The sequence below is a fragment of the Budorcas taxicolor genome, chromosome 21 (genome assembly GCF_023091745.1).
Source record: "Budorcas taxicolor isolate Tak-1 chromosome 21, Takin1.1, whole genome shotgun sequence".
Lineage (NCBI taxonomy): Eukaryota > Metazoa > Chordata > Mammalia > Artiodactyla > Bovidae > Budorcas > Budorcas taxicolor.
In genome coordinates this window covers 51,306,892-51,323,966 of record NC_068930.1, presented here as the reverse complement: position 1 = coordinate 51,323,966, position 17,075 = coordinate 51,306,892, and positions in this window count along the sequence as shown.

Here is a 17,075-nt window from a genome sequence, read left to right as displayed (position 1 = left end):
ATTGACTGCTTCGTGGACAGGCATGGGGCCAAATCAGAGCACTGCACTAGAGGGGGAAAAGTTAGGTTAAAATGCATAATAAATGGAAGCCTAAATAAATATTGGCCAATAGTAAAGGAACAGAGAAATGGGATATGACACAAGGAAAAATGCTATTATTCTTTTTCCACAAGAATTTTTCAGAGCAGTGTAATAAGAATGACTGGGGCTGGGAAAAAGCAGTTAACTTATTATTTCTAGAGTATGAAAACTCAACTAATACTGACTGATAACAACTACCTCAAGTGATTTAGAGAAAGGATACCAAAGATAATCCTTTTAACGACTCACCTAAATGGGAGGACATTAGAATCATAATTGAAGTCACATTCTTGTTGGTAGTATTTTTAACACATTGGTTCCTTTGCCGTGCTTAACAAAAATTCTACCTTTCAATCAAGTGGGATGAATCATAAGAGGTAGCAGATGACTGGTGTATTGTATTGTCCCCATCAAAATCACTCTGAGAAAACGACTGGGGTATGAGGGCAAAGTACTGCTGCTCCTTCGGTTATAAAAGGCATGAAAACAAATGAAATAGCGTTCATAGGATTAAAGTGGTCTCTAAAAGAGTGGGTCTGAAACATGATGGCTACTTATCACTCACAGATTCACCTCTGGAATTCAGAAAAGGGCTACTGCATTAAACCTTGTGGCTGACAAAGACTAAATTTAACCTGAAAGTGAAATGAATACGCTTTATTGACTATTTCTTGGGACACAAAAAATATATTTAGGTGTGCACATTATATTTAAGGTTTTATGGTGGCTCTATCAACACTGGCCCCAACAACCAAGAGGCAAGTGGGGAGCCTCAAGGACAAACTTGGATTACTGAACCAAGCCCAAAAGGGGCTCTGAGAAGCACTTCATCAGGTAAAACAACACTTGTTATCTCAAAAAGGGACACTAGAGGGTGCTTTATTTCAGAAGTTTGGTCAAGACTAGCATCCCAGGGATGGGGGAGCCAGGTGGGCTGCCATCCAAGGGGTCGCACAGAGTCGGGCTTGACTGAAGCGACTCAGCAGCAGCAGCAGTCAGATTAGAAAGACAAAGCTATACATGAGTGAATCAGACACCTCACTAAGCCAGTAAAACAGTATACATCTCAGTTACACTAGAGAAGGCTTATACACTTACCTAGGAAGGACTATTGAATATTTTAATCATTATGGAATCTGGCAGTCCTAAATTGGTCATGAGATTTTCATCTTTTTGCCACAGTAGTATGATGCAACAGTGAGATTATAGGTTCATTAACAGAATTAAATAAAATCAGACATTTGAATTTCCAGGATTAAAAAAAAATGAGACAAGATTTAACGTCCTCATTTGATATGTTATTTACAGAAAATGGACCCCCAAAATAAGAGAATCTGGCTTTGGAAAAATTACACATGGGCTTCCCAGGTGGCTCTAGTGATAAAGAACCTGCCTGACAATGCAGAAGATGTAAGAGATATGGGTTTGATCCTTGGGTTGGGAAGATCCCCTGGAGAAGGGCATGACAACCCACTCCAATATTCTTGCCTGGACAATCCCATGGACAGGGGAGCCTGACTAGCTACAATCCATAGGGTTGCAAAGAGTTGGACATGACTGAAGCAAGCATACACACACACATGCAAGTAAATGCTTCCATCAACACATATAAAAAGGTACAAGCATCTGTTGATGGAAGAGGAAAAAGAACAATCAAAAAGACAAGAGTATATTTTTAAAAACCTGTGAAGGGATATAGTTGCAATTACTATATCTTGCAGAGCAAATTTCATTTCCCACTGGATGGCTCCTCCTGGTGATATCAGGATATTAGTGTGCTTCCCCTTTTATAAAGAGTGAACTTACGGTCAATGGCAGGTAGATGAGAGGAAGGGATAGTTAGGGAGTTTGGGATGGACATGTACACACTGCTGTATTTAGAATGGATAACCGACAAGGACCTACTGTATAACATATGGAACTCTGCTCAATGCTATGTGCAAGTCTGGATGGGAGGGGAGTGTGGATATTTGTATATGTATGGCTGAGTCCCTTCCACAGGACTCCTCCCTCCTAAGAAATGCCTGAGGCAGTTATGACTTAAACCAAAACTCCTTATAAATTATGGTGGACAGAATTTATTAGCTAAAAGAAATCTCTAGTCAGTAAGTGACTTTTTCTTTTATTTATTTCTATTTATTTTCTAAGAATTCAGTTCACTCAGTCCTGTACGACTCTTTGCGACCCTATGGACTGCAGCATGACAGGCTTCCCTGTCTCTGACAAACTCCTGGAGTTTACTCAAACTCATGTCCATTGAGTCAGGGATGCCATCCAACCACCTCATCCTCTGTCGTCCCCTTCTCCTCCCACCTTCAATCTTTCCCAGCATCAGGGTCTTTTCCAATGAGTCAGTTCTTCGCATCAGGTGGCCACAGTATTGGAGTTTCAGCTTCAGCATCAGTCCTTCCAATGAATATTCAGGGTTGATTTCCTTTTGGATTGACTGGTTGGATTTCCTTGCAGTCCAAGGGACTCTCAAGAGTCTTCTCCAACACCACAGTTCAAAAGTTTCCAAGTATTACCTGTATTCATAGTGTATTACAAAGCAGTACATATTAGGTACACTGTACAAGGTAGAATATTATATATTACATACATATATGTACATAAATACATATTACATACCAAACTAATACATATACACTAATGAGTTCATTAAGAATTACATAATTAGGCATCAGTATTTTGGGCTTCCCTGGTGACTCAGATGGTAAAGAATCTGCTTGTAATGTAGGAGTTCGATCCCAAGTTCAATCTCTGAGTTAAGAAGATTTCCCTGGAGAACGGAATGGCTACTCACTTCAGTATTCTTGACTGGAGAATTCTACGGACAGAGGAGTCTGGTGGGTCACAGCCCACAAGGTGGCAAAAAGTCGGACATGACTGAGCAACTTTCATTTCACTTCACATCAGTATTTTAAATGTCATACTATGATAACAACTATATATGATTATATAGATGTGGAAGAGTATTTCAGTGATACTTAGAAGACAACTGGTTAGGGTTTGAGGATAAGCTCATAACACTTCATTACTCTTCTATTTAATGCAATGGAATATAGGTCTTCACAGTATCAAAAAAAAATCCCTATTTAATACATTTTCACGATGGATTACACTGGCACAATAAAGACTCCTGTATTTATTAAACCATAGGGAAAAAACCTCAGTATCACCTTCGTTTTCTGGTCCATATTATATATTCATTTTATTGTTGTTATTGTTTAGTCACTAAGTTGTGTCTGATTCTTTATGACCCCATGCACTATAGCCCACCAGGCTCTTCTGTCCATGGGATTTCCCAGGCAAGAATACTGAAGTGGGTTTCCCATTTCTTTCTCCAGGGGATCTTCCTGACCCAAGGATAGAACCCACGTCTAATGCTTGGCAAGTGGATTCTTTACCACTGAGCCACCTGGTAAGCCCACTTATTTTATACCTATTTTATATCTATATTATATAGAGATAGACTGATTATGTCTGTATATATCTGGTATTGTTCAGTCACTCAGTCATGTCCAACTCTTTGGTACCCTATGGACTGAAGCACACCAAGCTTCCCTGTCCATCGCCATCCCCCAGAGATTGCTCAAACTCATGTCCATTGAGTCAGTGATGCCATCCAACCATCTCATCTTCTGTCACCCCTTCTACTCCTGTCTTCAATTCTTCCCAGGATCAGGGTCTTTTTCAGTGAGTTGGCTCTTCACATCAGATGGCCAAAGTAATGGAGTTTCAGCTTCAGTATCAGTCCTTCCAGTGAATATTCAGGACTGATTGCCTTTAGGATGGACTGGTTGGATCTCCTTGCTGTACAAGGGACTCTCAAGAGTCTTCTCCAACACCACAATTCAAAAACATCAATTCTTCGGCACTCAGCTTTCTTTATGGTCCAACTCTCACATCCATACATGACTACTGGAAAAATCATAGCTTTGACTAGACAGACCTTTGTTAGCAAAGCAATGTCTCTGCTTTTTAATATGCTGTCTAAGTTGGTCATAGCTTTTCTTCCAAGGAGCAAGCACCTTTTAATTTCATGGCTGCAGTCACCATCTGCAGTGATTTTGGAGCCCAAGAAAAGAAAGTCTGTCACTGTTTCCATTGTTTCCCCATCTATTTGCCAAGAAGTGATGGGATTGGATGCCATGATCTTAGTTTTTTGAATGTTGAGTTTTAAACCAGTTTTTTCACTCTCCTCTTTCACTTTCATCAAGAGGCTCTTCAGTTCCTCTTTACATTCTGCCATAAAGGTGGTATTACCTGCATATCTGAGGTTGCTGATATTTCTCCTGGCAATCTTGATTCCACCTTGTGCTTCATCCAGCCTGGCATTTCACATGATGTACTCTGCATATAAGTTAAATAAGCAGGGTGACAATATACAGCCTTGACATACTCCTTTCCCAATTTTGAACCAGTCCATTGTTCCATGTCCAGTTCTGTTGCTTCTTGAGCTGCATTTATATCTGTATTTATTCCAAATATATATCTATATATATCTGTATTATATACAAATATATATCTGTATTTATTCCAAATTCCTTTCAAAATCTTTGTGTTACACAGTTTCTCAGAACCTCAGAGTTAAAAAGTGAAAGTGAAGTCGCTCAGTTGTGTCCGACTCTTTGCGACCCCATGGACTGTAGCCCACCAGGCTCCTCTGTCCATGGGATTCTCCAGACAAGAATACTGGAGTGGGTTGCCATTTCCTTCTCCAGGGGATCTTCCCAACCCAGGGATCAAACCCGGGTCTCCTGCATTGCAGGCAGACGCTTTATCCTCTGAGCCACCAGGGAAGCTCAGAGTTAGAAAGGACCTCAAAAATCATTCAGTTATGTTCCCTCTTACAGAAAAAGAAACTTAGGGTTTAAGAAGAGAAAGCAATTTCCTCCAAAGTCAAAGAAACAAAGTCAAAGGTACATTAGAATTTCTGACTAGTTTCAGTATGTGAGTACTATATCAACTACTAGCCAATATCTAATACTCATCTAAAGCAGCAGTCAGCAAACGTTTTCTGTAATGAATGAGAGAATGAACATTTTAGGCCTTATTATATGCCACTGGTCTCTGTTGCAACTATTCAATTCTGCCACGATAGCAATAAAGTAGTCACAAACAAGACATAAATGCACATGCTATGTTTCAGTAAAATTTTATTTACAAAAACAGACAGCAGGCCAGTTTCTTCCCATTAGCCATAATTTACCAACTCCTGTTTAAAGACCTGACTCAGATACTAAGAAAAATATGCCTCACAGTAAATACGGAAATAAGGAAGGTTGTCCCTACTGTAATCCTTCTAGAAAAGTTTAAAGATCTCAGAGAGAATAAATCTGTTGACTCCAGAGTATGAATTAAATGATTATATTTACCAAATTATTATGATTTCAAAAGGTCCTTCATTTGCTAATAATTTATCTAAAAACCAAGAGACTCATGAGAGAAAAAAGTTAGCCCATAAGAAATATCTTAAGAGAAAAGACAACGATTAGATCAGAATGCTAGAAGGTATCTGAAAGCCACTCTGTAAGTAAGTGGCTAAATAAAGTTTGGTACATCCAGAGCATATCATCAGAATAATAACAGCAAATCATGGCCAGTATTTTCTGAGTACCCGTTATATAAAAGGCAACATACTAACGTAAAACAGATTTTAAAAGCTATTCATTAAATTATATAGATCAATATGTATTGACACAAAAATATATCTATGATATAGTGAAAAATGAAATATCAGAAAAGGATTATAACATGACTGCGTTTATTTTTTAAACTAAAAACTAAACACACATACTGATATTTTATGTGTGTCTGAATAAGTGAATACATAGAAGTCAGTCTGATAAAATACCCAGCTACTTTTAACAGGGATTAACATAAAAAAGAGAAATGAGATTGGCAATAAGGTAAAATGCAAAACACTTTTAAAAGGTGACAAATTTGGGTAGCTCAATACACCACCTATTATTTTCTATGCTTTTCTGGATACATGATACATTTTGTAACAAAAACAGGAAATTAAAGAAATAATACCATATATAATAGCTAGAAAGAAATTAGGTAATACAGGATCTATGTGCTGAAAACAAACACTGGTGAAAGAAAGCAAGGTCTACATAAATGGAAAGGCATATTCAACTCATGAAAGATGACTCAACATAGTAAAGATGTCAATTCTCCCCTAAAGTAATGAATATATTTAATGCAATACCAATCAAAATCACAGCAAGATATTTTACAGATAAAACATGATTCTAAAAATTAAAGGAAAACTCAAAGGAATGAGAATTGCTAAAACAATTTTGAAAAGAAAGAACAAAACTTGAAAACACACATTACCAAACATTAAGATTTACTATGAAGCTAAAGTAACCACGATAGCATGGTATTAAACTCTAAATCAAAAGAAATAACTAGGGAGCCCAGAGATAAACCCAAACAAATATGACCACTTGATCTCTACCTACCAAAGCTGTACAAACAATTCAAGAAAAATTAATTTTTCAACAAAAACTGTTGGAATGCCCAGACATTTAAAAAAAACATTTTTTTTATCATAAAAACTAAATCTTACATCATATGCAAAAATTGGGTCACAAACATAAATGAAAGCAGTAGGGATTTCTTTGGTGGTCCAGTGCTTAAGACTCCATGCTTCCAATGCAGGGGCACGGGTACTCCTGGTTGGGGAACTAAGATCCTATGTGCCACATGACACAACCCCTCCTCCAAAAAAAAGGCAGTAATAAATAAATAAATAATAAATAAAACGTTTAGAAGCAACATAAAAATATACCAGCAATGAACAATTATATTTGAAATTAGGCATACATCAAATAAAATATAGACAAGATACACAAGAGGAAAACTACAGAAGTGTGGTTAAAAAAAAAAAATCAAAGAACTAAATAAATGGAGAGATATTACATGCACATGGGAAAGAAGACTCAATATTTTCAAGATATCAGCTCCTTTAAACTTGATCTATAGATTCAGTGTGATTTCAATCAAAACCCAAGCAAGTTTTGTTGCTGATACTAATAAACTAATTCTAAAATTGAAAGAGACAAAAGATACAGAAGAGCAACCCAATATTGAAGAAGAACAAAGTCAGAATATTAACACTATACAATTTCAAGGCTCAATATAAAGCTGTTGCAATCAAGACAGTGTGGTATTAGTGAAAGAATAGACAAACAGGTCAACAGAAATAGACTTGGACCCACACAAGCAGAGTCAACTGATCTTTGACAAAGGAGTAAAGGCAATTCAATGGAGAAAGAATAATCTTTTCAACAACTGGAACCTGACCAACTGGACATCCACATGTAAAAAATGAATCAAGACTGCATATCTTTCACTAAAGTTAACTCTAAACAGATCATAGATTTAAATGTAATACACAATGTGATTAAAAAAAAAAAACTCCTATACTATAACACAGATACAAGAGAATATTACTGTCTGAAAAAGGAATGAAATACTGATACATGCCACACATGCTTGAATACTGAAAATGTTATACTAATAAAACAAGCCAAATACAAAAGGATAAATACCACATGGTCTACTTATACAAGATACCTAGAATATTCAGCTTCGTAGAGAAAGTACAGTAATAACCAGTGGTTGGGAGAGGGAAGAGTAAGAGTTATTGCTTAATGAGTATAAAGGTTCTGTTTGGAACAGCGAAAAGTTACAGAGACAGATAGTGGTAATGGTTGCTGTTGCAGTTTAGTCGCTAAGTTGTGTCTGCTGCAACCCCGTGGACGGCAACACGTCAAGGCTTCCCTGTCCTTCGCTATCTTCTAGAGTTTGCTCAAACTCATATCCACTGAACCGATGATGCCATCCAACCATCTCATCCTCTGTTGTCCCCTTCTCCTCCTGCCCTCAATCTTTCCCAGCATCAGGGTCATGGTCCGTTGGAGGACGGACTGGCAAACCATTCCAGTATTCTTGCCTTGACTAGTAATGGTGCATACTGTGAATGCAGCTTATGCTACTATGCTGGCCACATAAAAGGGGTTTAAATTTTACGTTAAACACACTTTTACATTAAGCACACTTTTTTTTTGGTCCCGACATTTTTCTTTTGGTCCCCCTTAGTTACCTTAGTAGGGATTAAACCTGGGCCCTTGGCCGTGAAAGAGCTGAGTCTTAACCACTAAACTGCCAGGGAATTCCCTACACGTAACCACAATAAAAGTAATTCATAGGAACATACACCAAATGAAAAAGAAGTCTTTTATATAATACTTTTAAATGTAAAGTTAAAAAGAAATTGTCAAATTTGACTTTTTGTAATCTGTCTATATGCTGACTCACCCAAAATGAAAAGGATCAGAACAACAAAATGATGTAAATGTAAATATTAAGCAAATGATCTTAAGTTACTATAATATGAGGCAAAACAGATTTTAAGCAGAAAGAATGTCCCTTCATAATGTTTCAATTTGTAAGGAAAATACAAAAATTCTAAGTGCATACAAGCCTAACAACATCCTCTACACATATGCAATGTAGCAACCAACAGAACTTTGAAAAGAAAAAGATAAATCCACAATGATGGAACAACACCAAAAACTCAGTAAGAATACAGACTTACACAATGAAATTAACAAACCTGACCCAACATATCTGAATAAATTAATAAATTAATGTTCTACAACATCCAGAATATATACTCTTGCTAAGTACATAAAACATCAACCATATTCTGGGAGCAAGTAGAATCAAATTTCAAAGAATTAAAACTCAATAGAGCATCTTTGCTAATCACAAAATAAGGTTAGAAACAGGTAACAAAAAGAAAATTTTCATATGTTTAAAATTTTAAATTCTTATATATTCAGAAATTAATATAGTTCCTATGTTTAGAAAGTAAGAAATAAGTCAGTGAAAATATCATGATTACATTTAGAAAATATTTTGAACTCTACAGTAACAAATTTCACAAAGCGAAACTGTGAGATACTACTTAAGTACCACTTGGAGGCAACTTCATATCATAAAATCCACATATTAGGAAAGGAGACTGAAAGTTAATGTGTTTGAGTTAAGAATCTAGAAAAAACAATTAGAACTAAAGCAAAATAAGCTCAAAGATATTAGAAGGGAAAAAATTGAGAAGAAATTAAATAGGAAATAAAACCGACTAAGAATTAACAAAGCCAGAAGTTGGCTCTTTGAAGAGAATTAAAAACTGACAAATCTGGTAAAACTGATCAAGAAGAAAAGACAAAATCTACAAATAAACAATTCAGAAATAATTTAAATTGTATATGTGTATAATACAACACTATAAATCAACTATACTTCAAAAAAAGAATAGAATATTATTGACATTTCTACAGCAATACATTTGAAAATTGAGACGCAGCAAATTCCCAGAAAAACATAAATTCCAAAGCTGATTTAGTAGAATAAAAACCTTGACTAATTCTATAATTTCAAAGAAATTAATCAGGAGTGGAAAATATGCCTGGGAAGTAACATATTTCAGAAATTATTATTCCAATCTTATTTGGAACTATTCCAATCTTACTTTAAAATTTTCAGTGAGGAAAACAATAGCAAAATCTTACAAGGGCAGCAGAATCTTGATAACCAACCCACATAGGAAAGTATAAGAAGACTCTTGGGACCCCATGGACTGTAGCCAGCCAGGCTTCTCTGTCCATAGGATTCTGAAGGCAGAATACCGGAGTGGATTGCCATTTCCTTCTCCAGGGGATCTTCCCAACTCGGGGATACAACCAGGGTCTCCTGCACTGCAGGCAGATTCTTTACCAATTGAGCTACCAGGGAAGCCCTAAAAAAGGCAAATCTCATTAATGAACACAGATGTAAAAATTATAAACAAAATATTAACAAGTAGAAACCAACAACATAGGAAAAGCAATAATGTATTGTGACTAAGTTGTGTTTATCTCAATACAGATTTATTCAATATTTGAAAAGAAATTAATGCATTCATTACTAACATCAAAGGACAGACAAACATCTATAGATAGAGATGAAGCATCTGGTAATATTCAACAAGCATTTCTTAAAATAACTCTTTGAATTCTAAAAATATAATAACCTGATAACAGGTATCTTAAACAACAAACAAGAAAAAATCCTCTAAGAATGGTGAAACATTAAAAATTGTCCGCTCGCTACTGGAACAAATCAAGAATCTTGGCTATTCACGCTTCTTTCAACATCTATACTTAAGGTTCTTGCCATTACAACAATGCAAAACCCCGAAGGAGAAAATAATACAAGTTTATTGACAGATACAGATCTGTGGTCACGGATTGGAAAACTTAAAATTATAAAATGTCAATCTGTTCAAACTAAATGCAAGAAAGCCAGTTAGGATACAAGGGCAGAGTGAATGGCTATGAGGGCCACTAAAACCTCACTGGAATGAATTAGAAGTATGATGTCAGTAAACTGGGGTTTCTGTATATTACTCTTAACTGGAAGTTTTATAACATCCCTCAACAATACCTCCTACACATGTAGTTAAACTGAGTTAAAAATTCAAACAGCACTTTCTGGTGACTTACGTTACCCAATTTTGAAACTCAAATATGCTTCCCAAGAAGCAAACTGTTGATTCAGAAGTGAAAAGAGCTAGAGAAAACTAAAAAATATTTTACAAAATCTTTTTCAGAAATGTTTTCAACAAGTAAAAGTTACTGCTTTCATTGTTTCCATATAATAGCTTGAAGAAAAAGAAATCAGTTTTCTCTACACCCACAAAGTAAATGTTCAAACAGTACCTATGGGTTTAAAAGGGCTATCTCCTTGTCTCTTCCCAGTTTTATCCATACATAACTTCACCAGAGCACTTGTCAACTTGTCAAAGTACATATTATTTACTTATGTGATCCTACCAATTAAGCAATTTGATCAAAAGGAGGCTTATATTTCTTATTTTTGCCTGATTCATAACACTGAAGAAACGTGTGTTGAATTAATAAAATTACATTTGATAGATAAGGTTCTAAGAAAGGCTAACTGACTAGGTTATAATTTCACAATTCATATGGAACACCGGAGAAGGCGATGGCACCCCACTCCAGTACTCTTGCCTGGAAAATCCCATGGACGGAGGAGCCTGGTAGACTACAGTCCATGGGGTCTCGAAGAGTCGGACACAACTGAGCAACTTCACTTTCACTTTTCACTTTCATGCATTGGAGAAGGAAATGGCAACCCACTCCAGTGTTCTTGCCTGGAGAATCCCAGGGACAGGGGAGCATGGTGGGCTGCCATCTATGGGGTCGCACAGAGTCGGACACGACTGAAGCGACTTAGCAGCAGCAGCATATGGAACACGCTACTCATTTATTTTATGTATTGAGCAAATATTTATTGTTCTATGTCCTAAATTCTAGGACTAAAACCTAGATCTTCTGACTCCTATAACAGTGTTCTTTTCAAAAAAAGTAGAAAAAAAAATCTACCATTTCTCAGTAATGAAATTGCTCTCAGAGGATTATAGTGAGGAAGAAATACCATATTATAGGCAAACTGACTCACCACTGAACTAAAACTGCCTTTCTTATATACCTGGAAGAAAACAATCCCTTCTTAGTTAAACATGAAGAGGCCAGAGAACTAAGGGACCAAAATTCAAACTTTTGGCTGAAAAACAATTCAGCAACAAATCATAAAATCTAGAATTATAAAAAGACAAGGATCTATACATTCACTCAACAGCAAGACTGCAAAGACTATGTTATTTGCAAAACTATCTTTCTGAAGCCTTTGATAAGTATTAATTTTCTCCTATCTAATCACATTTTGTTTTCTAATACCCTCTATATAGATGTACCTAAATAACAATCACTTAAATCAACCATATAAACTATAGAAAGAGAGTAATATTAAGAAATAAACAAACTTTAAAATTACTAAGCACGTAAGTAAAGGCTTTAAATAATTTTCATCCAGGACATTCAACATCTTCAAGTAAAAACTTTGTGAAGAGTTATCTCTCAGTTGTAGGATCAAAATGTGAAACGTCTACATTTGAAATCACTCTGTTAAATAAAAGCACCTTTAGTACAGAACTGACAGAATTCTAAGCATTCTTCTCTCTCATAAATAAGTGCATAATCTAAATTTCTCCCATAGCTTCCTCACACCTATTTTGATAGTACTTTTTTTTAGCAACTCACCTAACTTGAATGGTGCTAAATATTAACTTGGTTTTCTCAGGAAGAACACTTTTTATAAAGATATTTCCATTAGCTTACCTAGATTTCATTTAAATAATATGACAGAGATACAACTGGTATAAACAGGTTTGGGGACAAATACAAGTCATTCTTGGTATGTAAATAAATCAACTAAACTAGTAGGAGCAAAAACATCAACAAGAGATCAATACTAGTTCGTGCATTAAGCATACCACAGGCATCAGTTGGTATGTTTATACCAAAGGAAATGAAGAACTTTATTTAGTCTGGAAAATCATCAAGTGGAAAACATTTAAGATCATTTCAACTGTATACTGAATTTTTTAAATATTTTTGGCCATTAAGATGCTGACAAAACATAAGGATAGACTAACAAAAAATTAGCAATCCTATCCAAAAAATCAAAATTGCACATTCCCCTCAGATGACTGGTAAATAACATTTTATAAATAGCAAATAAAGTTATATTTTCCCTTAGTTATACAACAAATAGATCAATTATTTATTTCTATTAATATACAGGCTACTAAAGTTTAACCTTAGTATTTACCTGACGGGATAACTGGCCTTGTTTGCTATAGAAGAATAAGAAGTAAACAGCACCATCTAGTGGGAAAATAGACAAATGTTTCCAGAGCCTATATTTCAGTCCTGATTTCACAAGTCTACCAAAATTAGCTTTTAAAAAGGCCAACTTTTCACTCATAGGCTTTCCCAGTGGCTCAGACAGTAAAGCGTAGGCCTGCAATGCAGGAGACCAGGGTTCGATCCCTGGGTAGGGAAGATCCCATGGAGAAGGAAATGGCAACCCACTCCAGTACTCTTGCCTGGAGAATCCCATGGACGGAGGAGCCTGGTGGGCGACAGTCCATGGGGTCGCAAAGAGTCGGACACGACTGAGTGACCACTTCTTCACTCATAACAAGTAATTACAAACTTTTTCCTAATCAATATTCTAACCAACATTTTTGCATTTGATCAGTGATATTTATGAATATTTGAGATTTCCTCAATATCTTCTAATGAAGTTTTCTATAGGAAAAAAGCAGTGACAACTGATTTTGCAAAGGAAAAACTTAGAAATCCCTGTTCCTTTAAAAAGAATAAAACACACAAAAGTCATAACCAAAACATACAATTATGGAGTAATATTCTGCAAGCAAATACTAATGTAAAATGCTCTTCCAAGTTCCTATGGTGATAATAACAGCTAGAGAGATATGGACAAAACACCAGTAAGGTTTCTAAATACTTTTTTCACCTTTCCCCACTATTAAAAGGCCCTCCCTTGTGGCTCAGCTAGTAAAGAATCCACCTGCAATGCAGGAGACCTGGGTTCGATCCCTGGGTTGGGAAGATCCACTGGAGAAGGGAAAGGCTACCCACTTCAGTATTCTGGTCTGGAGAACTCCATGGACTGTATAGACCGTGGGGTCTCAAAGAGTCGAACACAACTGAACAAGTTTCACTTCACACTATTAAATAACATAATAAAAAAAATTTCAAATGTTTTAAAAGTTTGATGCAAAAGTTTAATGTTATAGCAATTTTAAAGAACTATGAAAATTCCTCCTTATTAAAGTTATTAAACTACTTTAAATACATATATTTTCAAACTATAAAAACATTCTAATCATTAATGCAACTAAACTCAAATCAAACTCATTTATTTCTGAATCGTGATGCAATGTATTTAACTTAATATAAAAGCCAACTAAAATCAAGTACCAGACATGAAGAGGTACACAAACGCAGTACTAACAGGTCTAATACTAATTTCCACACCTCCGCATAAACTCCATACAGAATTTAACTGTATTTCTCTTTATGTTGTTGATTTAATTAGAACTGTTTAGTCGACTAATCTGTGATGTTAATTCATAAGAATAATATGGCTAGCAAACATTAATCTTTTAATAATGTCTAACAGTTAGAACTGGACATGGAACAACAGACTGGTTCCAAATAGGAAAAGGAGTACGTCAAGGCTGTCTATTGTCCCCCTGCTTATTTAACTTATATGCAGAGTACATCATGAGAAACGCTGGGCTGGAAGAAACACAAGCTGGAATCAAGATTGAGAAATATCAATAACCTCAGATATGCAGATGACACCACCCTTATGGCAGAAAGTGAAGAGGAGCTAAAAAGCCTCTTGATGAAAGTGAAAGAGGAGAGCAAAAAAGTTGGCTTAAAGCTCGACATTCAGAAAACGAAAATCATGGCATCCGGTCCCATCACTTCATGGGAAATAGATGGGGAAACAGTGGAAACAGTGTCAGACTTTATTTCTGGGGGCTCCAAAATCACTGCAGATGGTGACTGCAGCCGTGAAATTAAAAGACGCTTACTCCTTGGAAGAAAAGTGATGACCAACCTAGATAGTATATTCAAAAGCAGAGACATTACTTTGCCAACTAAGGTCCGTCTAGGGAAGGCTATGGCTTTTCCTGTGGTCATGCATGGATGTGAGAGTTGGACTGTGAAGAAGGCTGAGCGCCGAAGAATAGACGCTTTTGAACTGTGGTGTTGGAGAAGACTCTTGAGAGTCCCTTGGACTGCAAGGAGATCCAACCAGTCCATTCTGAAGGAGATCAACCCTGGGATTTCTTTGGAAGGAACGATGCTGAAGCTGAAACTCCAGTACTTTGGCCACCTCATGGGAAGAGTTGACTCACTGGAAAAGACTCTGATGCTGGGAGGGATTGGGGGCAGGAGGAGAAGGGGACGACCGAGGATGAGATGGCTGGATGGCATCATGGACTCGATGGACGTTGAGTCTGAGTTAACTCCGGGAGATGGTGATGAACCGGGAGACCTGGCGTGCTGCAATCCATGGGGTTGCAAAGAGTCGGACACGACTGAGTGACTGAACAGAACTGAAGGATTTAACACTGTCCTAATTCATATCTCCAGTGCCTGTTGAGCACAGAACCTAGCAGAAGAGTAAAATTATTCATATTTTAAATGAACAATCCAATATAAAGACTTTTTATGAGAATGTTGACTTATTTCGGGGAACCTTAACAACACTATCAACCTTACAACTTTTCTTTATTGGTCAGGGTGATATCTTATCAAATCAAATTGCTTTAATTTTTTCTTCCTTTAGGATGCCATGAGAGGCTAAAAATTTGAAGCAATGTAATTGCTTTGATAAACTGGCTTTAAAATTACTAATTTGGACCTCCAACCTGACCTTAACAGGTGGGTAAGGACAGCATCAACAGTTGAAAGAAAGAATCCACTGCAAAAACAGGAATGATATCCACAAATAACCTAATACAAAGTTTCCTGCTATCCTTGGTCAGGTCATTATCATATGATAAACTTTTCCATAGGAAAAGTTCAGTTCAGTCACTCAGTTGTGTCTGACTCTGTGCGACCCCATGAATCACAGCATGCCAGGCCTCCCTGTCCATCACCAACTCCCAGAGTTCACTCAAACTCAGGTCCATCGAGTCGGTGATGCCATCCAGGTCCGTCTAGTCAAGGCTATGGTTTTTCCTGTGGTCATGCATGGATGTGAGAGTTGGACTGTGAAGAAAGCTGAGCGCCAAGGAATTGATGCTTTTGAACTGTGGTGTTGGAGAAGACTCTTGAGAGTCCCTTGGACTGCAAGGAGATCTAACCAGTCCATTCTGAAGGAGATCAGCCCTGGGATTTCTTTGGAGGGAATAATGCTGAAGCTGACACTCCAATACTTTGGCCACCTCATGCAAAGAGTTGACGCATTGGAAAAGACTCTGATGCTGGGAAGGCAGGAGGAGAAGGGGATGACAGAGGATGAGATGGCTGGATGGCATCATTGACTCGATGGACGCGAGTCTGAGTGAACTCCAGAGTTCGTGATGGACAGGGAGGCCTGGTGTGCTGTGATTCATGGGGTCGCAAAGAGTCGGACACGACTGAGTGACTGAACTGAACCTCCCCATGGCCTTTCCTGGTGGCTGAGCAGTAAACAATCTGCCTGCAACGCAGGAGAAGCAGATTCGATCCCTTGGTCAGGAAGATCCCCTGGAGAAGGAAATGGCAACCCACTCCAGAATTCTTGCCTGGGAAATCCATGGACAGAGGAGTCTGGCAGGTTACAGTCCATGGGGTTGCAAAAGAGTCAGATATGACTTGGAAACTAAAGAAAGACAACCACCCCATGCTGCATTAGAACAATTCTTGTCTGTTTCACCAACACAGAAACCAGCAGCAATAACCCAAGTTGCAAGTGCCATGGGATAATAAGGCAGCACAGAAATTCCACTGGGTCAGGAAGAGAGATTTATCTTAGTCCATTTGGGCTGTTCCACCAAAAGTACTACAGACTGTATGGCTCACAAACAACAGAAATTTATTTCCCACAGTTCCAGAGGCTAGAAGTCTGAGATAAGGGTGTCAGCCAGCATGGTTGAGTTCTGGTGAAAGTCCTCTTCTGGGCTGCAGATTACCAACTTCACACTGTACTCACAAGGTAGAGAGCAGAGTGGGGAAGCAATTGTCAAATGATTCTTATAAGGGAACTAATCCCATTCACGAGGACACTGCCCCTGTGACCTTATGAAATCCTAATTACCTCCCAAAGTACTCACCTGGCACACCATCACATTTCAGAATAAAGTTTCAACATATGAATTTGGGGGACACATATACATTCAGTTCATAACAAGATCTAAACATTATTTACTTTTCTATCTTCTCCTCTTCTAAACGCCAGACTGGGTGGATTATAAACCACAGCACTTCCTACTCCTGAATATATAAGATAACTGCATTTCCTAAACTTCTTTACATTTG